Consider the following 22,880-nt stretch of genomic DNA (forward strand, 5'->3'; position numbering starts at 1 on the left):
AGTGCTTGGACTGCAGCTAAGCCCCCGAGTGAGAGGATTGCTCGCCACTCGGCGTGATTTTTTAAACTTAGGCGAGCACAGGGCTGCAGCTAAGCCCCCGAGTGAAAGGTTTGCTCTTCACTCGGTAGGATTTTTACAAACTTAGGCGAGTGTTTGCACTGCAGCTAAGCCTCCGAGTGAGAGGGTTGCTCTTCACTCGGTAGGATTTTTATAACTTAGGCGAGTGCTTGGACTGCAGCTAAGCCCCCGAGTGAGAGGTTTGCTCTTCACTCGGTAGGATTTTGACAAACTTAGGCGAGTCCTTGGACTGCAGCTAAGCCTCCGAGTGGAAGTCTGGCTTACCGCTCGGTAGGATTTTGATAACTTAGGCGAAACGGATTCGCAGCTAAGCCTCCGAGTGGGAGTCTGGCTCACCACTCGGTAGGATTTTTACAAACTTAGGCGAAACGGATTCGCGGCTAAGTCACCCACTGAGGGGGAATTTTATTGGACAAAAATAAAAAGTGACAGAAATTATGGAGGAACTATGACACTATTATTTTGAGGTCCATAAACTACAGAAGTACTTTATTGCAACTCATCCGAGTGATAAAACTTAAGTATAAAATGGGCGGAGTAGTTCCGCGTTCCAAGCTCGGGGCTCGTCGATATTATGCTCGACGTTGTAAAGACGGTACGCCCCGTTGTGGAGAACCTTGGTGACGATGAAGGGACCTTCCCAAGAAGGAGCAAGCTTGTGTGGTTTGTGCTGATCCACTCGGAGAACTAAATCTCCTTCCTGGAAGGCTCGCCTCTCACATTTCTGGCGTGGAAACGACGCAAATCTTGTTGGTAGATGGTCGACCGGATCAGAGCCATCTCCCTTTCTTCCTCTAAAAGGTCGACTGCGTCCTGCCGCGCTTGTTCAGCCTCTGCTTCGTTGTAGATTTCAACTCGAGGAGCATTGTGGAGAAGATCACTTGGCAAGACTGCTTCAGCTCCGTAGACCAAGAAGAATGGAGTTCTTTCGGTCGACCGATTAGGTGTGGTCCGCAGCCCCCAAAGCACTGAGGGAAGTTCGTCGACCCAAGCTCCAGCCGCGTGTTTGAGATCACGCATCAGTCGGGGCTTCAATCCCTTAAGAATCAGTCCATTAGCTCGCTCTGCTTGTCCATTCGACTGCGGATGGGCGACTGAAGCGTAGTCGACCCGTGTGCCTTGGGAGTTACAGAAATCTCTGAATTCCTCCGAGTCAAAGTTCGACCCATTATCCGTAATGATGCTGTGCGGGACTCCATATCTGAATATTAGTTCCCTGATGAAGCTAACAGCAGTACCGGTGTCAAGGTTCTTGATTGGTTTAGCCTCGATCCACTTGGTGAACTTGTCGACTGCCACCAGTACATGCGTGAAGCCGCTTCGTCCTGTTCTCAAAGGACCGACCATGTCCAATCCCCATACTGCGAAAGGCCAGACAAGTGGGATGGTCTTCAGAGCCGATGCAGGCTTGTGCGACATATTCGAGTAGAACTGACATCCCTCGCACTTATCCACTATCTCTTTTGCCATCTCATTCGCCTTTGGCCAGTAAAATCCGGCTCGGTATGCTTTGGCCACGATGGTCCGAGAGGACGCATGATGACCACAGGTCCCCGAGTGGATATCATTGAGGATGAGTCGACCTTCTTCTGGTGTTATGCACTTCTGACCAACTCCAGTCGCGCTTTCTCTGTATAATTGTCCTTTGATTACGGTAAAGGCCTTAGATCGACGGACGATCTGTCGAGCCTCTTCCTCATCCTCCGGAAGCTCTTTCCTATGGATATACGCGACATATGGAACTGTCCAGTCGGGAATGACAACCAAGACCTCCATGATCAAGTCGACCACCGCTGGGACTTCAATCTCAGTCGGATCTGTGGCACTCTTGGGCTGTGGAGTTTCTTCGGTGAAAGGATCTTCTTTGACTGACGGAGTGTGTATATGCTCCAAGAACACACCACTCGGAATGGCTTCTCTCTTGGAACCTATCTTTGCTAGATCATCAGCTGCTTGATTTTTCAGTCGGGGTATATGATGGAGCTCCAACCCCTCGAACTTCTTTTCCAGCTTCCTCACTGCACTGCAGTATCCAGTCATGGCTGGGCTTCTCACGTCCCACTCCTTCATCACCTGGTTGACCACTAAGTCCGAGTCGCCATAGACCATCAGGCGACGGACGCCGAGTGAAATGGCCATGCGCAACCCATATAAGAGGGCCTCATATTCTGCCTCATTGTTGGAGGAATCAAAGTGAATCTGGAGCACATATCTGAGCTTATCTCCTCTGGGGGAAACCAGGAAAACCCCAGCACCGGAACCATTCAACATCTTAGAGCCATCAAAGAACATGGTCCAATGCTTCGAGTGAACTTCAGTCGGCTGCTGCTGTTCAATCCACTCGGCGAGGAAATCTGCTATTGCCTGGGACTTAATGGCTTTCTTTGCCTCAAACTTGATATCAAGGGGAAGAAGTTCAATCGCCCATTTGGCCACTCGACCAGTTGCATCTCTGTTGTGCAAAATCTCTGATAGTGGAGCGTCGCTGACGACTGTGATGGAATGATCAGAAAAATAATGAGCAACCTTCTTTGTGGTCATGTATATTCCATACACAAGCTTCTGATAATGAGGATATCTTTGCTTGGATGGAGTCAAGACTTCAGACAAATAATACACTGGGCGCTGAACTTTGAGAGCTTTTCTTTCTTCTTCCCGCTCGACCGTAAGCACAGTACTGACGACTTGTCCTGTGGCTGCGATATAGAGCAACAGAGGCTCTTTGCTGATTGGAGCAGCAAGCACCGGCTGGGTGGAGAGCAGAGCTTTTAGCTCGGCAAACGCTGCATCAGCTTCTGGAGTCCACTCGAACTTGTCTGTCTTCTTCATCAGTCGGTAAAGAGGCAATGCCTTTTCACCGAGTCGTGAGATGAATCGACTTAATGCGGCCAAGCATCCAGTAAGCTTCTCGACATCGTGCACTCGCACAGGGCGTTTCATTCGGAGAATTGTGCCAATCTTCTCTGGATTAGCGTCGATTCCCCGTTCGGAAATGAGAAAACCGAGTAACTTGCCACCGGGAACTCCAAATGTGCACTTTGATGGATTGAGCTTGATATCATACCTTCTGAGGTTGGCAAATGTTTCGGCGAGATCAGCGAGCAGGTCGGAACCTTTTCGTGACTTGACAATGATATCATCCATATATGCTTCCACATTCCGACTGATTTGAGTGATTAGACACTTCTGAATCATTCGCATAAATGTGGCTCCGGCATTCTTGAGGCCGAATGGCATGGTGATATAGCAGAAGCACCCGAATGGAGTGATCAAAGCTGTTTTTACCTCGTCGGGTCCGTACATACGGATCTGGTGGTACCCGGAGTAGGCATCTAGAAAAGACAGTCTCTCGCATCCCGCGGTCGAGTCAACAATTTGATCTATGCGAGGGAGAGGAAAATGATCTTTCGGGCAGGCCCGGTTGATGTGCTTGAAATCAATGCACATTCGGAGCGACTTGTCCTTCTTAGGAACCATGACGACATTAGCGAGCCACTCGGAGTGGTATATCTCTCGGATAAATCCTGCCGCCAACAGTCGAGCCACTTCCTCACCAATGGCTTTTCTCTTCTGGACGGCGGACCGCCGAAGATGCTCTTTGACTGGTTTTGCAGATGAGTCGACTCTTAGGCGATGCTCAGCCAGTCCCCTGGGAACACCTGGCATGTCAGCGGGCTTCCATGCAAAAATGTCCCAGTTCTCACGGAGGAACTGGATGAGCGCTTCTTCCTATTTTGGGTCGAGTGTTGTGGAGATGCGGGTCGGAGCTGCATCGGGGTCGGTCGGGTGAATGTGAACAGACTTCTTCTCACCGGACGACTGAAATGCAGACTCTGTGGCGGGTTTCTTGGATCGCAGCAAGTCACTCGGATCTGCATTTTGCTTGTATTCCTCGAACTCGACCGCTGTCACCTGGGAATCGGAAATCTTTGAGCCCTTCTGAAAGCACTCTTCTGCCTTTTTCCGATCACCGGTGACAGTGATCACTCCTTTGGGGCCGGGCATCTTCAACTTGAGGTACATGTAACATGGTCGAGCCATGAACCGTGCGTACGCTGGTCTCCCCAAAATGGCATGATATGCACTCTGAAAATCCACGACCTCAAACATCAACTTTTCTTTGCGAAAATGTTTCGAATCACCAAACACCACGTCCAAAGTGTTGGGGAACGTAGCAGAAATTCAAAATTTTTCCTTCGTAACACCAAGATCTATCTATGGAGAGACCAGCAACGAGTAGAAGGAGAGTGCATCTACATACCCTTGTAGATCGCTAAGCGGAAGCGTTCAAGTGAACGGGGTTGATGGAGTCGTACTCGTCGTGATTCAGATCACCGATGATCCTAGTGCCGAACGGACGGCACCTCCGCGTTCAACACACGTACAGCTCGACGATGTCTCCCACGCCTTGATCCAGCAAGGAGAGAGGGAGAGGTTGAGGAAGACTCCATCCAGCAGCAGCACAACGGCGTGGTGGTGATGGAGGAGCGTGGCAATCCTGCAGGGCTTCGCCAAGCACCTACGGGAGAGGAGGAGGTGTCACGGGAGGGAGGGAGGCGCCAAGGGCTCATGTATGGATGCCCTCCCTCCCCTCCACTATATATAGGGGCAGGGGAGAGGGGGGAGGCGCAGCCTTGCCCCCTCCTCCAAGGAAGGGGTGCGGCTAAGGAGGGGGGAGGAGTCCATCCTCCCCAAGGCACCTCGGAGGTGCCTTCCCCTTTTAGGACTCTCCCCTTTTTCCTATATCTTGGCGCATGGGCCTCTAGGGGCTGGTGCCCTTGGACCATGTAGGCCAAGGCGCACCCCCTACAGCCCATGTGCCCCCCCCGGGGCAGGTGGCCCCACCCGGTGGGCCCCCGGGACCCTTCCGGTGGTCCCGGTACAATACCGATGACCCCGAAACTTGTCCCGATGGCCGAAACAGGACTTCCTATATATAAATCTTTACCTCCGGACCATTCCGGAACTCCTTGTGACGTCCGGGATCTCATCCGGGACTCCGAACAACATTCGGTAACCACATACAAACTTCCTTTATAACCCTAGCATCATCGAACCTTAAGTGTGTAGACCCTACGGGTTCGGGAGACATGTAGTCATGACCGAGATGTTCTCCGGTCAATAACCAACAGCGGGATCTGGATACCCATGTTGGCTCCCACATGTTCCACGATGATCTCATCGGATGAACCACGATGTCAAGGACTCAATCAATCCCGTATACAATTCCCTTTGTCTAGCGGTATGGTACTTGCCCGAGATTCGATCGTAGGTATACCGATACCTTGTTCAATCTCGTTACCGGCAAGTCTCTTTACTCGTTCCGTAACACATCATCCCGTGATCAACCCCTTGGTCACATTGTGCACATTATGATGATGTCCTACCGAGTGGGCCCAGAGATACCTCTCCGTTTACACGGAGTGACAAATCCCAATCTCGATTCGTGCCAACCCAACAGACACTTTCAGAGATACCCGTAGTGTACCTTTATAGCCACCCAGTTACGTTGTGACGTTTGGCACACCCAAAGCACTCCTACGGTATCCGGGAGTTGCACAATCTCATGGTCTAAGGTAATGATACTTGACATTAGAAAAGCTTTAGCATACGAACTACATGATCTTGTGCTAGGCTTAGGATTGGGTCTTGTCCATCACATCATTCTCCTAATGATGTGATCCCGTTATCAACGACATCCAATGTCCATGGTCAGGAAACCGTAACCATCTATTGATTAACGAGCTAGTCAACTAGAGGCTTACTAGGGACATGGTGTTGTCTATGTATCCACACATGTATCTGAGTTTCCTATCAATACAATTCTAGCATGGATAATAAACGATTATCATGAACAAGGAAATATAATAATAATCAATTTATTATTGCCTCTAGGGCATATTTCCAACAGTCTCCCACTTGCACTAGAGTCAATAATCTAGTTCACATCGATATGTGATTAACACTCAAGGTCACATCCCCATGTGACTAACACCCAAAGAGTTTACTAGAGTCAATAATCTAGTTCACATTTACCATGTGATTAACACTCGATGAGTTCTGGGTTTGATCATGTTATGCTTGTGAGAGAGGTTATAGTCAACGGGTCTGAGCCTTTCAGATCCGTGTGTGCTTTACAAATCTCTATGTCATCTCCTATATGCAGCTACCACGTTCTATTTGGAGCTATTCCAAATAACTGTTCTACTTGGAGCTATTCTAAATTGTTGCTCCATTATACGTATCCGGTATCTCTACTCAGAGCTATCCGGATAGGTGTTAAGCTTGCATCGACGTAACCCTTTACGACGAACTCTTTTACCACCTCCATAATTGAGAAAATTCCTTAGTCCACTAGTTACTAAGGATAACTTTGACCGCTGTCCTGTGATCCATTCTTGGATCACTCTTGTACCCCTTGACTGACTCATGGTAAAGCACACTTCAGGTGCGGTACACAGCATAGCATACTGTAGAGCCTATGTCTTAAGCATAGGGGACGACCTTCGTTCCTTTCTCTCTATTCTGCCATGGTCGAGCTTTAAGTCTTAACTTCATACCTTACAACTCAGGCAAGAACTCCTTCTTTGACTGATCCATCTTGAACACCTTCAAGATCACGTCAAGGCATGTGCTCACGTCAAGATCACGTCGGTATACCGATACCTTGTTCAATCTCGTTACCGGCAAGTCTCTTTACTCGTTCCGTAACACATCATCCCGTGATCAACCCCTTGGTCACATTGTGCACATTATGATGATGTCCTACCGAGTGGGCCCAGAGATACCTCTCCGTTTACACGGAGTGACAAAATCCCAATCTCGATTCGTGCCAACCCAACAGACACTTTCAGAGATACCCGTAGTGTACCTTTATAGCCACCCAGTTACGTTGTGACGTTTGGCACACCCAAAGCACTCCTACGGTATCCGGGAGTTGCACAATCTCATGGTCTAAGGAAATGATACTTGACATTAGAAAAGCTTTAGCATACGAACTACATGATCTTGTGCTAGGCTTAGGATTGGGTCTTGTCCATCACATCATTCTCCTAATGATGTGATCCCGTTATCAACGACATCCAATGTCCATGGTCAGGAAATCGTAACCATCTATTGATTAACGAGCTAGTCAACTAGAGGCTTACTAGGGACATGGTGTTGTCTATGTATCCACACATGTATCTGAGTTTCCTATCAATACAATTCTAGCATGGATAATAAACGATTATCATGAATAAGGAAATATAATAATAATCAATTTATTATTGCCTCTAGGGCATATTTCCAACAGTCTCCCACTTGCACTAGAGTCAATAATCTAGTTCACATCGATATGTGATTAACACTCAAGGTCACATCCCCATGTGACTAACACCCAAAGAGTTTACTAGAGTCAATAATCTAGTTCACATTTACCATGTGATTAACACTCGATGAGTTCTGGGTTTGATCATGTTATGCTTGTGAGAGAGGTTATAGTCAACGGGTCTGAACCTTTCAGATCCATGTGTGCTTTACAAATCTCTATGTCATCTCCTAGATGCAGCTACCACGTTCTATTTGGAGCTATTCCAAATAACTGTTCTACTTGGAGCTATTCTAAATTGTTGCTCCATTATACGTATCCGGTATCTCTACTCAGAGCTATCCGGATAGGTGTTAATCTTGCATCGACGTAACCCTTTACGACGAACTCTTTTACCACCTCCATAATTGAGAAAATTCCTTAGTCCACTAGTTACTAAGGATAACTTTGATCGCTGTCCTGTGATCCATTCTTGGATCACTCTTGTACCCCTTGACTGACTCATGGTAAAGCACACTTCAGGTGCAGTACACAGCATAGCATACTGTAGAGCCTATGTCTTAAGCATAGGGGACGATCTTCGTTCCTTTCTCTCTATTCTGCCATGGTCGAGCTTTAAGTCTTAACTTCATACCTTACAACTCAGGCAAGAACTCCTTCTTTGACTGATCCATCTTGAACACCTTCAAGATCACATCAAGGCATGTGCTCAATTGAAAGTACTATTAAGCGTTTTGATCTATCCTTATAGATCTTGATGCTCAGTGTTCAAGTAGCTTAATCCAGGTTTTCCATTGAAAACACTTTCCAAATAACCCTATATGCTTTCCAGAAATTCTACGTCATTTCTGATCATTAATATGTCAACAACATATACTCATCAGAAATTCTATAGTGCTCCCACTCACTTCTTTGGAAATACAAGTTTCTCATAAACTTTGTATACACCCAAAATCTTTGATCATCATCAAAGCATACATTCCAACTCCGAGATGCTCACTCCAGTCCTCAGAAGGATTGCTGGAGCTTTGCATACTTATTAGCATATTTCAGGATAGACAAAACCTTCCGGTTGTATCACATACAACCTTTCCTCAAGAATCGTCGAGGAAACAATGTTTTGACATCCTATCTGCAAGATTTCATAAATAATGCAGTAATTGCTAATATAATTCCAACAGACTCTTAGCATCGCTACGAGTGAGAAAGTCTCATCGTAGTCAACTCCTTGAACTTGTCGAAAAACATCTTAACGACAAGTCGAGCTTTCTCAATGGTGACACTTACCATCATTGTCCATCTTCCTTTTAAAATCCATATGTACCTAACAGCCTTACGACCATCAAGTAGTTCTGCCAAAGTCTACACTTTGTTTTCATACATGGATCCTCTCTCGGATTATATGGCCTCGAGCCATTTATCGGAATCCGGGCCCACCATCGCTTCTCCATAGCTCGTAGGTTCATTGTTGTCTAGCAACATGACTTCCTAGACAGGGTTACGTACCACTTTGAAGTAGTATGCATCCTTGTCCTCCCACGAGGTTTGGTAGTGACTCGATCCGAAGTTTCATGATCACTATCATAAGCTTCCACTTCAGTTGGTGTACGTGCCACAGGAACAACTTCCTGTGCCCTGCTACACACTTGTTGAAGTGACGATTCAATAACCTCATCAAGTCTCCACCATCCTCCCACTCAACTTTTCGAGAGAAACCTTTCCTCGAGAAAGGACCCGATTCTAGAAAAAATCCATATTGCTTTCGGATCTGAATTAGGAGGTATACCCAACTGTTTTGGGTGTCCTATGAAGATGCATTTTATCTGCTTTGGGTTCGAGCTTATCAACCTGAAACCTTTTCACATAAGCGTCGCAGCCCCAAACTTTCAAGAAACGGCAACTTAGGTTTCTCCAAACCATAGTTCATACGGTGTCATCTCAACGAAATTATGTGGTGCCCTATTTTAAAGTGAATGTGGTTGTCTCTAATGCCTAACCCATGAACGATAGTGGTAACTCGATAAGAGACATCATGGTACGCACCATATCCAATAGGGTGCAACTATGATGTTCGGACACACCATCACACTATGGTGTTCCAGCCGGTATTAATTATGAAACAATTTCCACAATGTCTTAATTGTGTGCCAAAACTCGTAACTCAGATATTCATCTCTATGACCGTATCATAGACATTTTATCCTCTTGTCACAATGATCTTCTACTTCACTTGAAATTACTTGAACCTTTCAATAATTCAGACTCGTGATTCATCAAGTAAATATACTCAACATCTACTCGAATCATCTGTGAAGTAAGAACATAAGGATATTCACTGCATGCCTCAGCACTCATTGGACTGCACACATCAAAATGTGTTACTTCCAACAAGTTGCTATCTTGTTCCATCTTACTGAAAACGAGGCTTTTCAGTCATCTTGCCCATGTGGTATGATTTGCATGTCCCAAGTGATTCAAAATCAAGTGAGTCAAAACGGTCCATTTGCATGGAGTTTCTTCATGCATATACACCAATAGACATGGTTCGCATGTCTCAAACTTTTCAAAAACGAGTGAGCCCAAAGATCCATCAATATGGAGCTTCTTCATGCGTTTTATACCGATATGACTTACGTGGCAGTGCCACAAGTAGGTGGTACTATCATTACTATCTTTTGGCATGAACATGTGTATCACTACGATCGAGATTTAATAAACCATTCATTTTAGGTGTAAGACCATTGAAGGTATTATTCAAATAAACAGAGTAACCATTATTCTCCTCAAATGAATAACCGTATTGTGATAGACGTAATCCAATCATGTCTATGCTCAACGCAAACACCAAATAACAATTATTTAGGTTTAACACCAATCTCTTTGGTAGAGGGAGCGTGCGATGCTTGATCATATCAAGCTTGGAAAAACTTCCAACACATATCGTCAGCTCACCTTTAGCTAGTCTCCGTTTATTCCGTAGCCTTTTGTTTCGAGTTACTAACACTTAGCAACCGAACCGGTATCTAATACCCTGGTGCTACTAGGAGTACTAGCAAAGTACACATTAACACAATGTATATCCAATATACTTCTATCGACCTTGCCAGCCTTCTTATCTACCAAGTATCTAGGGTAATTCTGCTCTAGTGGTTGTTCCCCTTATTACAGAAGCACTTAGTCTCGGGTTTGGGTTTTACCTTGGGTTTCTTCACTAGAGCAGCAGCTGATTTTCCGTTTCATGAAGTATCCCTTCTCGCCCTTGCCCTTCTTGAAACTAGTGGTTTCACCAACCATCAACAATTGATGCTCCTTCTTGATTTCTACTTTCGCGGTGTCAAACATCGCGAATACCTCAAGGATCATCATATCTATCCCTGATATGTTATAGTTCATCACGAAGCTCTAACAGCTTGGTGGCAATGACTTTGGAGAACCATCACTGTCTTATCTGGAAGATCAACTCCCACTCGATTCAAATGATTGTTGTACTCAGACAATCTGAGCACAAGCTCAACAATTGAGCTTTTCTCCTTAGTTTGCAGGTTAAGAAAGTCATCGGAGGTCTTATACCTCTTGACATGGGCACGAGCCTGAAATCCCAATTTCAGCCCTCAAAACATCTCATATGTTTCGCGATGTTTCAAAAACGTCTTTGGTGCCTCAACTCTAAACCGTTTAACTGAACTATCATGTAGTTATCAAAACATGTATGTCAGATGTTCGCAACAACCACAGACAACGTTCGAGGTTCAGCACACTGAGCAGTGCATTAAGGACATAAGACTTCTATGAAGCAATGAGGACAATCCTCAGTTTACGGACCTAGTCCGCATAATTGCTACTATCAACTTTCAACTAAACTTTCTCTAGGAACATATCTAAACAGTAGAACTATAGCGTGAGCTACGACATAATTTGCAAAAACCTTTTGACTATGTTCAGGATAATTAAGTTCATCTTATGAACTCCCACTTAGATAGACATCCCTCTAGTCATCTAAGTGATTACATGATCCGAGTCAGACTAGGCCGTGTCCGATCATCACGTGAGACGGACTAGTCATCATCGGTGAACATCTTCATGTTGATCGTATCTTCTATACGACTCATGTTCGACCTTTCGGTCTCCGTGTTCCGAGGCCATGTCTGTACATGCTAGGCTCGTCAAGTTAACCCTAAGTGTTTCGCGTGTGTTCCGAGGCCATGTCTGTACATGCTAGGCTCGTCAACACCCGTTGTATTTGAACGTCTGAATAAAACACCCGATCATCACGTGATGTTTTGAAACAGCGAACTGTCGCAACGGTGCACAGTTAGGGGAGAACACTTCTTGGAATTGTTGTAAGGGATCATCTTATTTACTACCGTCGTTCTAAGCAAATAAGATGCATAAACATGATAAACATCACATGCAATCAAATAGTGACATGATATGGCCATCATCACTTTGCTCCTTTTGATCTCCATCTTCGGGGCTCCATGATCATCATCGTCACCGGCATGACACCATGATCTCCATCATCATGATCTCCATCATCGTGTCTTCATGAAGTTGCCTCGCCAACTATTACTTCTACTACTATGGCTAACGGTTAGCAATAAAGTAAAGTAATTACATGACGTTTAAGTTGACACGCAGGTCACAAATAAATAAAGACAACTCCTATGGCTCCTGCCGGTTGTCATACTCATCGACATGCAAGTCGTGATTCCTATTACAAGAACATGATCAATCTCATACATCACATATCACATCCTTTTTGGCCATATCACATCACATAGCATACCCTGCAAAAACAAGTTAGACGTCCTCTAATTGTTGTTTGCATGTTTTACGTGGCTGCTATGGGTTTCTAGCAAGAACGTTTCTTACCTACGCATGAACCACAACGTGATATGCCAATTGCTATTTACCCTTCATAAGGACCCTTTTCATCGAATCCGATCTGACTAAAGTGGGAGAGACAGACACCCGCCAGCCACCTTATGCAACTAGTGCATGTTTGTCGGTGGAACCGGTCTCACGTAAGCGTACGTGTAAGGTTGGTCCGGGCCGCTTCATCCCACGATGCCGCCGAATCAAGATAAGACTAGTAACGGCAAGCATATTGAACAATATCGACGCCCACAACTACTTTGTGTTCTACTCGTGCAAAGAATCTACGCAATAGACCTAGCTCATGATGCCACTGTTGGGGAACGTAGCAGAAATTCAAAATTTTTCCTTCGTAACACCAAGATCTATCTATGGAGAGACCAGCAACGAGTAGAAGGAGAGTGCATCTACATACCCTTGTAGATCGCTAAGCGGAAGCGTTCAAGTGAACGGGGTTGATGGAGTCGTACTCGTCGTGATTCAGATCACCGATGATCCTAGTGCCGAACGGACGGCACCTCCGCGTTCAACACACGTACAGCTCGACGATGTCTCCCACGCCTTGATCCAGCAAGGAGAGAGGGAGAGGTTGAGGAAGACTCCATCCAGCAGCAGCACAACGGCGTGGTGGTGATGGAGGAGCGTGGCAATCCTGCAGGGCTTCGCCAAGCACCTACGGGAGAGGAGGAGGTGTCACGGGAGGGAGGGAGGCGCCAAGGGCTCGGGTATGGATGCCCTCCCTCCCCTCCACTATATATAGGGGCAGGGGAGAGGGGGGAGGCGCAGCCTTGCCCCCTCCTCCAAGGAAGGGGTGCGGCTAAGGAGGGGGGAGGAGTCCATCCTCCCCAAGGCACCTCGGAGGTGCCTTCCCCTTTTAGGACTCTCCCCTTTTTCCTATATCTTGGCGCATGGGCCTCTAGGGGCTGGTGCCCTTGGCCCATGTAGGCCAAGGCGCACCCCCTACAGCCCATGTGGCCCCCCGGGGCAGGTGGGCCCCCGGGACCCTTCCGGTGGTCCCGGTACAATACCGATGACCCCAAAACTTGTCCCGATGGCCGAAACAGGACTTCCTATATATAAATCTTTACCTACGGACCATTCCGGAACTCCTCGTGACGTCCGGGATCTCATCCGGGACTCCGAACAACATTCGGTAACCATATACAAACTTCCTTTATAACCCTAGCATCATCGAACCTTAAGTGTGTAGACCCTACGGGTTCGGGAGACATGTAGTCATGACCGAGATGTTCTCCGGTCAATAACCAACAGCGGGATCTGGATACCCATGTTGGCTCCCACATGTTCCACGATGATCTCATCGGATGAACCACGATGTCAAGGACTCAATCAATCCCGTATACAATTCCCTTTGTCTAGCGGTATGGTACTTGCCTGAGATTCGATCGTCGGTATACCGATACCTTGTTCAATCTCGTTACCGGCAAGTCTCTTTACTCGTTCCGTAACACATCATCCCGTGATCAACCCCTTGGTCACATTGTGCACATTATGATGATGTCCTACCGAGTGGGCCCAGAGATACCTCTCCGTTTACACGGAGTGACAAATCCCAATCTCGATTCGTGCCAACCCAACAGACACTTTCACAGATACCCGTAGTGTACCTTTATAGCCACCCAGTTACGTTGTGACGTTTGGCACACCCAAAGCACTCCTACGGTATCCGGGAGTTGCACAATCTCATGGTCTAAGGAAATGATACTTGACATTAGAAAAGCTTTAGCATACGAACTACATGATCTTGTGCTAGGCTTAGGATTGGGTCTTGTCCATCACATCATTCTCCTAATGATGTGATCCCGTTATCAACGACATCCAATGTCCATGGTCAGGAAACCGTAACCATCTATTGATTAACGAGCTAGTCAACTAGAGGCTTACTAGGGACATGGTGTTGTCTATGTATCCACACATGTATCTGAGTTTCCTATCAATACAATTCTAGCATGGATAATAAACGATTATCATGAACAAGGAAATATAATAATAATCAATTTATTATTGCCTCTAGGGCATATTTCCAACACAAAGCTATTTGGCCGAGTGACTCGGCTTTCTTCCCTGGTATAACTCCATGAAAGCTCATGTTACTAGTGCTCAGTCGGGACATCGGAATGCCCATTCCTTTCAGTGTGTCTGCATACAACAAATTCAGCCCGCTTCCATCGTCCATCAGCACTTTTGTCAGTCGAGTGCCTTCGACAACTGGATCGACCACCAAAGCTTGCCTCCCAGGGGTGGCAATATGAGTCGGATGATCAGATTGATCGAATGTGATGGGTATTTGGGACCATTTCAGATAATTTGCTTTTGCTGGGGCAACCATGTTCACCTCTCGGTTAATGACTTTCAGTCGACTCCTGCTTTCCACATCTGCAAAGATCATCAGAGTGGAGTTGATATGCGGATATCCTTCCTCACTGACCTCCTTGTCTTCGGCCTTGTCCGACTCCTTCTCCTTGTCCTTAGACTGTTTTCCCTGAAACTGCTGGATCAGGAGTCGACATTGGCGAGTGGTGTGCTTCGGGTAGATGATATTCCCCTCTTCGTCTTTCTTCGTGTGGATGTGACATGGCATATCCATTACATCGTTCCCTTCTTTATCCTTTACCTTCTTGGGGTTCCAGGATCCTTTTGGTTTCCCCTTAAACTTTCCCTGAGTCACGGCCAGAGCCTCTCCAGGAGCTGCCGGTTCAGCCTTCCGCTTCTGTTTCCGACTGGTGTTTCCTTTTTCCGACTGACTCGGCTTGTGCTTGCCGCTTCGGAGTCGGTCTTCTTCTTCGCCGTTGGCGTACTTGGTAGCAATCTCCATCATCCGACTCAAGGTCATGTCACCGGTTCGACCAAACTTCAAACTCAGTTCTCTGTTCTTGACGCCATCTTTGAAGGCGCAGACTGCCTGATGATCAGACACATTCTCCACAGTGTGGTGCAAAGTGATCCATCTCAAAATATACTCTCTGAGAGTCTCATTAGCCTTCTGTACGCAGACTTGCAACTCTGTCAATCCAGCTGGTCGCTTGCAAGTTCCTTCAAACGTTCTGATGAACACTCGGGACAGATCTTCCCAAGTGTAAATGCTGCTAGGAGGTAATTGAGTCAACCATGCCCTGGCAGAACCTTCCAGCATGAGGGGCAAATGCTTCATGGCCACCTCGTCGTTCCCACCACCAATCCGAACTGCCACTCGGTAGTCTTCAAGCCAAGTTTCAGGCTTAGACTCACCAGTGAACTTGCTGACTCCTGTTGCCAACCTGAAATTGGGAGGGATAACTGCGGCTCTGATAGCTCTGCTGAAACATTCAGGACCAGAAACATGCACTCGACTGCTTGTGGGTGCATCTCTGTCGAGTCCGCCTCGATGGGCTCTGTTCCGGTCGACCAAACCTTGCACGATAATGGATCGCGCGTCGAAGCCTGGTTCTCTGGGGTCGACTGGAACCCTTCGCCCTGTACTGAACTGACGCCTGTCATCTTGCTGCCGAGGAGCGTAAGACCCACCCCTCGGAGGGGAATGGGGCACTCGACGCCTATCATCTCGGTCGAGTCGGTCACCATATTGGCCTCGCCGATTCTCGTGCCCCTCACGCCACGGAGGCGATCTGGGACTGTGAGCCGACTGAACCGTATTCGCAGTGATGGATCGACTGTGAATTCTGTTGCGCGACTGAGACACGGCTGAATTCTGATCTCCTGCTGCCCGGAGCAGATCCCTGATCTGCATCAAACCTCTGCCAGCTTCCGACTGAGAAGGCTGGATGGACTCTGCTATACGGGTCGCAGCTGCTAAATTCTGGATTGGGGTTCGATATACCTGAGTCGGCGGGAAGAGTTGACGTCGCCTGGTGTCGGGAACTCGTTGCCGCGCGCGCTCGTCGAGTGCTCGCTGAAGATTCTCCAGTCGAGTGCGTTCGGCCAAATTGGCCAGACGTGCCTCCTCCAAGGCACGAGCCTCGGGGGTTTCTCCTGCGATGGGAGTACGCAGGGCATCCACGTTCCTGCGGCGAAGTTCCTCTCTTTGCAGAGAGTCGAGTGGCTCGAGCTGGTACTCTTCGTGGCCTCGTGCGGGGTCGCCTCCGTCACCTGCTCCATCATCACGGGCGAAGCCAGGGGGACTGCGGGGCCCGTCGACCATCAAGATTTCCGCCGCTGGATCACTGCTATCGCACTCGGATGCAGTCCCTACGGAGCCAGTCGACAGATCGAACAAGCCGTAGAGAGATTCGTCGGGCTCGATTGCCGCAACTTGGATGGTGGCCGACTGGCGAGCCACCGCGTGCCTCACCCATCGCTGAAGCCTCGACCGGCCCGAGCGCTTGCGCTGGCGGGAGACTGGGAGGGTGGACGATGGAGGAGTCATCCGATACGGGGTCGACGGTTGCCGCAGCAGAACGCCGCGGACACATGCGCGAAAATGCGTCGCATCGCGGACGGGGAGCGCATCAACGTCGAGTGGAGCCTCCTGGAGCCAGGCGGAATCGTCGGCGATGAAGGTGAGAGTGCCGAGACAGACCTCTCGACCCTCGACCAAAACTCCAGCAGCCACCATGATGAAAGTACTCGGAAGAATCGCAACTTCTCCACAAAATCGCTAAAACACCTGCCCCAAGGTGGGCGCCAACTGTCGTGGTTCTAAGCCTGACAGTAGAGTGGGGGGTAGGTATGGAGAGGCAAGGTCCTAGCTATGGAGAGGTTGTAAACACAAGGGATGTACGAGTTCATGCCCTTCTCAGAGGAAGTAATAGCCCTACGTCTCGGAGCCCGGAGGCGGTCGAGTGGATTATGAGTATATGAGTTACAAGGTGCCGAACCCCTCTACCTGTGGAGGGGGGTGGCTTATATAGAGTGCGCCGGGACCCCAGTCAGCCCACGTAGGAGAGGGTTTAAGGTGAGTTAAGTCCGGGGCGTTACTGATAACGCCTCACATAAAGTGTCTTTACTACCATAAATTCTACTTAATTACAGGCCGTTGCAGTGCAGAGTGCCTCTTGACCTTCTGGTGGTCGAGTGAGTCTTCATGGTCGAGTCCTTCAAGTCAGTCGAGTGAGTCCCTCGTTGGTCGACTGGAAGGCGACCTCTTCTAAGGGTGTCCTTGGGTAAGGTACTTAGATAAGGTTCATGACCCTACCCTAGGTACATGACCCCATCAACCGGCCCTGCTCAGACTATGAGCACCAAATCAGGAAGGCACATCGAGCACGAGTACAGAAGGAGTCGAGCTCGAGCTCGAGCCAAGCAGCTGGCAAAAAATGCGGGAAAACCGTTCCCCATCTGGAGAACAGGCGACACAATTGATCCCCCCGCTTGTTGTGCCAACAACACATAAGAGTACGGACACCCTATATATATGTGGGCAAACCATTAATGTTCCCTAGCTGGGCAATCTGGTAATAACCGAGGAGTATATAATGCAGGCTGAAATGCTCGGTATGACTGTTGGACAATTCCTCGAGATCGAGCCCATGTCTCCGCTTAGAGAGGAGGAAATAAAACGGAAATATGTCCGCGGTGAACCTTTGGTCAAGCCCGAGGAGGTCAAGAACCTCCCAACAAGAATGTATGAATTGCATCAATGGTACATGAAAATTTGCAAGACCCACAATCTACAATCCCTCATGGTGAAAGTCAAGGAAGAGGATTACTTCCATAAGCTAGCTCTGTCTATTGAGTATACAGAACTGTTTCAGTTATTCAATTATGACGCACTCGACAAATCTATCGTCAGTTGCTATTGTCTGTAAGTGATTTCTTTCTGTAATTTAAGTCTCAAGCTAGTTGTAGTGCTCTCGTCGATCATTACCTGTAATTAACCTGACTATATTTTTTCTGTGATATTATGCAGGATGAAGATGTTCGAAATGAGAAAAGCTGGACATCATGGCATTGGGTTCATTGACCCAAATACCATTAATGAAGAGACATGGTCATATGAACGTTATAAACAAGAAGTAGAGAATAACATGCTAGAGTTCTTGAAGCGCCTCAATAGCAATGCAGATATACTACTTCGTTACAACTTTCAGTGAGTCCACACTGTCTTATACTACAAATTCTGTTTTTGTTACTAGCTAGATACCACTGGATCTTGCTAGACATTAAAGTGCGAATGCAGGTTTCACTGGATCTTGATAGACATTAAAGTTAAAGAAGGAAAAGTTGAAGTACTGGACTCACTGCTTAAAGAAGCTAAAGAGTACTCAATCATGAAGGGGATAGTCAACAGGTAATTTCAATCTCATTATATATATGTCCTGATATCAACTAATTAATAACTCATTTATTCATTTTCTTTGCCGGCGGGCCGGCAGGGCTTGGCAAAAGTTCATCGAAGACGTTCCAGGCCCGTTCAGAGATAAACTGTATTGGTATCGATCCATGGTAATTAATTAAGTAGTACTATAGCTAGCTACCATGCATTCTCTTTAATTCTATAGTTTCAATAACGTTAATTATCAGGCTTGATTAATTATTATCTGATTGAACTCTATTCTCGTACAGGCCATGAAGCAGGAGTCGGGGAATGATTTATATGCATACTACGTTTGCAAGAACATTCGCATGATGAGATCCCAAAGGAGCACATCTGATAGACAGATATGTGTACGTTTGCCAGAACACACTATATACAATTTTTACATCATTATCGATATCTAGTCACACAACTAATACATGCATATTGATCTCCTTCTTAACAGTTCAATAAGGTGCGGCAGAAGCTCCTACCAATGAATCACGTACGAGCAATTGCAGAGGAAATAGCGGGATTTTTTCTCAACCAAGTCATAGATTCTAGAGAAGAATTCCATTACCAGCTACCGCACTAATGCCTCCATGTAGGAGAAATTGTATATACTAAATTGTATATATATACACGTACATGCATGTGTATGTGTGAATATGGTGGTGCGAGACATTCGATGATATGTATATATATATATGATCGATTCTACGAGAAATTCTATTTATATATATATATGCATAACACGCACAATATGTAGTATTATAAAATATCAACAAACGAAAAAGAATTAAATGGAAAACATAAAATTAAAGAAAACACAAAAGATAAAACCAAAATCTCCCAAACATTTAGTACTGGTTGATATTACCAATCGGTACTAATGGTCTACCCGCACCCGGGCCTGGCTCATGCCACGTGGTGACAGTTTAGCATCGGTTCATGACGAACCGGTAGTGGGGGGCTTTAGTCTCCACTCTTTAATGCCGGTTGCGGAACCGGCACTAAAGGCCCTTACGCTAAAGCCCGGTTCTGCACTAATGGGCACCTCCGGCAGCGAGCGCAAGCTGATTCCCAGCATCGCGGAGGAGGGCCGCCGACGGCAGCTTCCCTTCGGTCTCCTTAAGGCAGTCATGAACTTGTGAGTCCACTGATATATACTCCATGCAAAGCACAGACCGAGTGATGGTGGTGCTGAATGTATCGTCCTGAATGTGCAGGCACTTCCCTGGGCTTGACAAGGGGAAGGGGCTGTACTTTCTCTTCGTCAAGTCGGAGACCAAGACGCCGGGCGGGCTGACGGCGTGGCCGATGCTGACAAGCATTTGCAAGAGCGAGCAGTTCAAGGACCCCTTGCGCGACCACACGAGCCCGAGGGCGGCCTTGCTCTGCGCGGACACGTCCCAGAGCATGTACGCGCAGATGGTGTGCGGCCTGTGCCAGCGCCGCGACGTCCTCCGCGTCGGCGCCGCGTTCGCCTCCGGCCTACCTGCCCAGTGGCGGAGCCAGAAAAAATCGGACAAGGGGGGCCGAGTATTGTTGAAGCTTGTTGAGGCGGGCCAATCCATTAAAAAACCCCATTTTAGTAAAAAAAATCATTGTTACTGTTCATATTAGGCCTAAATCTCTGATGTCAGGAGGGCCAGGGCCCTGGCTGGCACCCCTGCTGCGCGTCATTCGCTTCCTCCAGCTCAACTGGGAGCAGCTCGCCACCGACATCGAGGCCGGCACGCTCGCCCCGTGCGTGAGCGACGCGTCGGTGCGCGAGGCGGTTGCCGGCATGCTCCGCCGCCCGGACCCCGAGCTCGCCCAGCTCGTCCGGGATGAGTGCCGCACGGGCGAATGGGCCGGCATCGTCCCGCGCATCTGGCCCAACGCGAGGTACCTCGAGGCCATCGTCACCGGCGCCATGGCGCAGTACGTTCCGGCCTTGGAATACTACGCCGGCGGCCTGCCGTTGGTGTCCATCTCCTACGCGTCCTCCGAGTGCTACTTCGGCATCAATCTTCAGCCGCTGTGCAACCCGACCGACGTGTCCTACACGGCTACACCATCATGCCCAACTAGGCCTACCTCGAGTTCCTCCGCGTGGACGACGCGACCACAGGAGAGGCCGTGGAGGCTGAAGGTGACGCGGCCCGGCTGGTGGACCTCGCCCGCGTGGAGGCTGGGCGGGAGTACTAGCTGGTGATCACCACCTACGCGGGGCTCAACCGGTACCGCGTCGGCGACGTGCTCCGCGTGGCGGGCTACCACAACGCCGCTGCACGCTTCACGTTCGGCAGAACTCCTTTTTACTGTTGTCTATCTCGTTTTTACCGTTGTGTATCTCGTTTGAACGATGTGCCTCGATTGTTATTGATCTGATGTGTGTGGTTTTCACTTCCTTCTTTATTAAATCGTGCTTTGTTTGATATTCCAATTTTGTACGTAGAGTTGCTCATCCTTAGCTGTCTAGGTGTCATTTTTTTTTCAAAAAAAGGGTTCCCCGGCCTCTGCATCAGAGAGATGCATGCGGCCATCTTATTAACCAAACAAAAATTCGAACAAGGTTCCAAAGTCTTCAACTGACAAAACAAAAAAGAGAAAGCTCACACAGAGCTAAAAAGGCTAGAAACACCCACTAGCCAAAAAAGAAAAACCACGACCGTCTGGCTAAAGAAAGATAGGTAAACTAATTGCCTATCCTATTACATGACCGCCATCCAAACCGGCTGAAGATATTCCGAGCTACCATCTCCCAGCGGACAGATCCAGTAACCAAATGCTCCCTGTCCTCCGTCAGAGTGAGTAGCGACCACGAACGGATCAGTGTGGTGGCTCAGAAAATAACCTGCAAAAAGTGAATACGTGATATTATGTTAAACACCAAATCATTTCTGCAATTCCAGATAGACCACAGCAAGGCGCAAACTCCAACACGAATATGTCGCGCTAGTTCTGGCTCAATCCCATTAAGCCATATCCCAAATAACGCATTGACCGAGTTCGGTGGAGTAATCTTAAAAGCAATGTGGACTGTCCGCCAAAGAACTTTGGCTAACGGGCAATCAAAAAAGAGGTGTTGAATCGTCTCATCCCGATCACAGAAACTACACCTAGTAGGTCCTGTCCAATTACGCTTTATCAGGTTGTCCTTGGTTAAAATAACTTGTTTATGGACAAACCACATAAACACTTTTTATTTTCAAAGGCACTTTAACATCCCAAACATGCTTAGAGGTAGGAATGGAGGACGAATTAATAACATCAATATACATTGATTTAACTGTGAAAACTCCAGACCTAGCCAACTTCCAGCGTAATTTATTGGGTTGTTGGGAAAGCTGAACCTCCATCAGTCTCCTAACTAGATGGAGCCATGATTCCCAACGATTGCCCGCTAGCGACCGTCTGAACTGAATATTAAGGGGGATAGATTGAAATCCTGTTGCAACGAACACCTCACGTCGTTGAACAATACGATATAAAGACGGATATTGAATGGCCAAGGGTGTCTCTACGAGCCAAGTATCCTCCCAGAATCGCGTACTAGCACCATTGCCAATAATAAACTTTGTCCTATTAAAAAAGGACTGTTTGACTTTCATCAGTCCTCTCCAAAAAGGCGAGTCGGTCGGCCTGACTGTAACCTGGGACAAAGTTTTTATGTGGAGGTACTTGCTACGAAGGATTTGCGCCCACGTGGCATCAGTCTCAGAAGACAGTTTCCAGAGCCACTTACTAAGGAGACATCTGTTCTTAACTTCAAGATTCTCTATCCCGAGACCCCCTTGATCTTTCGGCCTACAGATGATATCCCATTTAGCTAGCCGGTATTTTCTTTTTAAATCATCACCCTGCCAAAAGAAACGCGATCGATAAAAGTCCAGTCGTTTCTTGACACTAACAGGGACTTCAAAGAACGATAAGAGAAATATAGGCATACTCGTGAGTACCGAGTTAATCAAAATTAATCGGCCACCGTATGACATGAGCTTGCCCTTCCAGCAACTCAGCTTCTTCTCAAAACGGTCTTCGACGCACTTCCGTTCTTGGTTCGTCAGCCTATGATGGTGGATCGTGATACCTAAGTAAGAGAAAGGTAACTCCCCCAACTCGCACCCAAACAATTGTTGGGGAACGTAGCAGAAATTCAAAATTTTCCTACGCGTCACCAAGATCTATCTATGGAGAAACCAGCTACGAGTAGAAGGAGAGTGCATCTACATACCCTTGTAGATCGCTAAGCGGAAGCGTTCAAGTGAACGGGGTTGAAGGAGTCATTCTCGTCGTGATTCAAATCACCGATGATCAAGTGCCGAACGCACGGCACCTCCGCGTTCAACACACGTACAGCCCGGTGACGTCTCCCAC

At 47.6% G+C, this 22,880-nt stretch overlaps 1 pseudogene; it reads left to right on the forward strand.

The window, feature by feature from the left end:
• Positions 1–20,914, forward strand: part of LOC119357692 — a 41,024-nt pseudogene extending 20,110 nt beyond the window's left edge.
• Positions 20,915–22,880: the final 1,966 nt, after the last annotated feature.

The sequence above is a fragment of the Triticum dicoccoides genome, chromosome 2A, assembly GCF_002162155.2.
Source record: "Triticum dicoccoides isolate Atlit2015 ecotype Zavitan chromosome 2A, WEW_v2.0, whole genome shotgun sequence".
NCBI classification, from domain to species: domain Eukaryota; kingdom Viridiplantae; phylum Streptophyta; class Magnoliopsida; order Poales; family Poaceae; genus Triticum; species Triticum dicoccoides.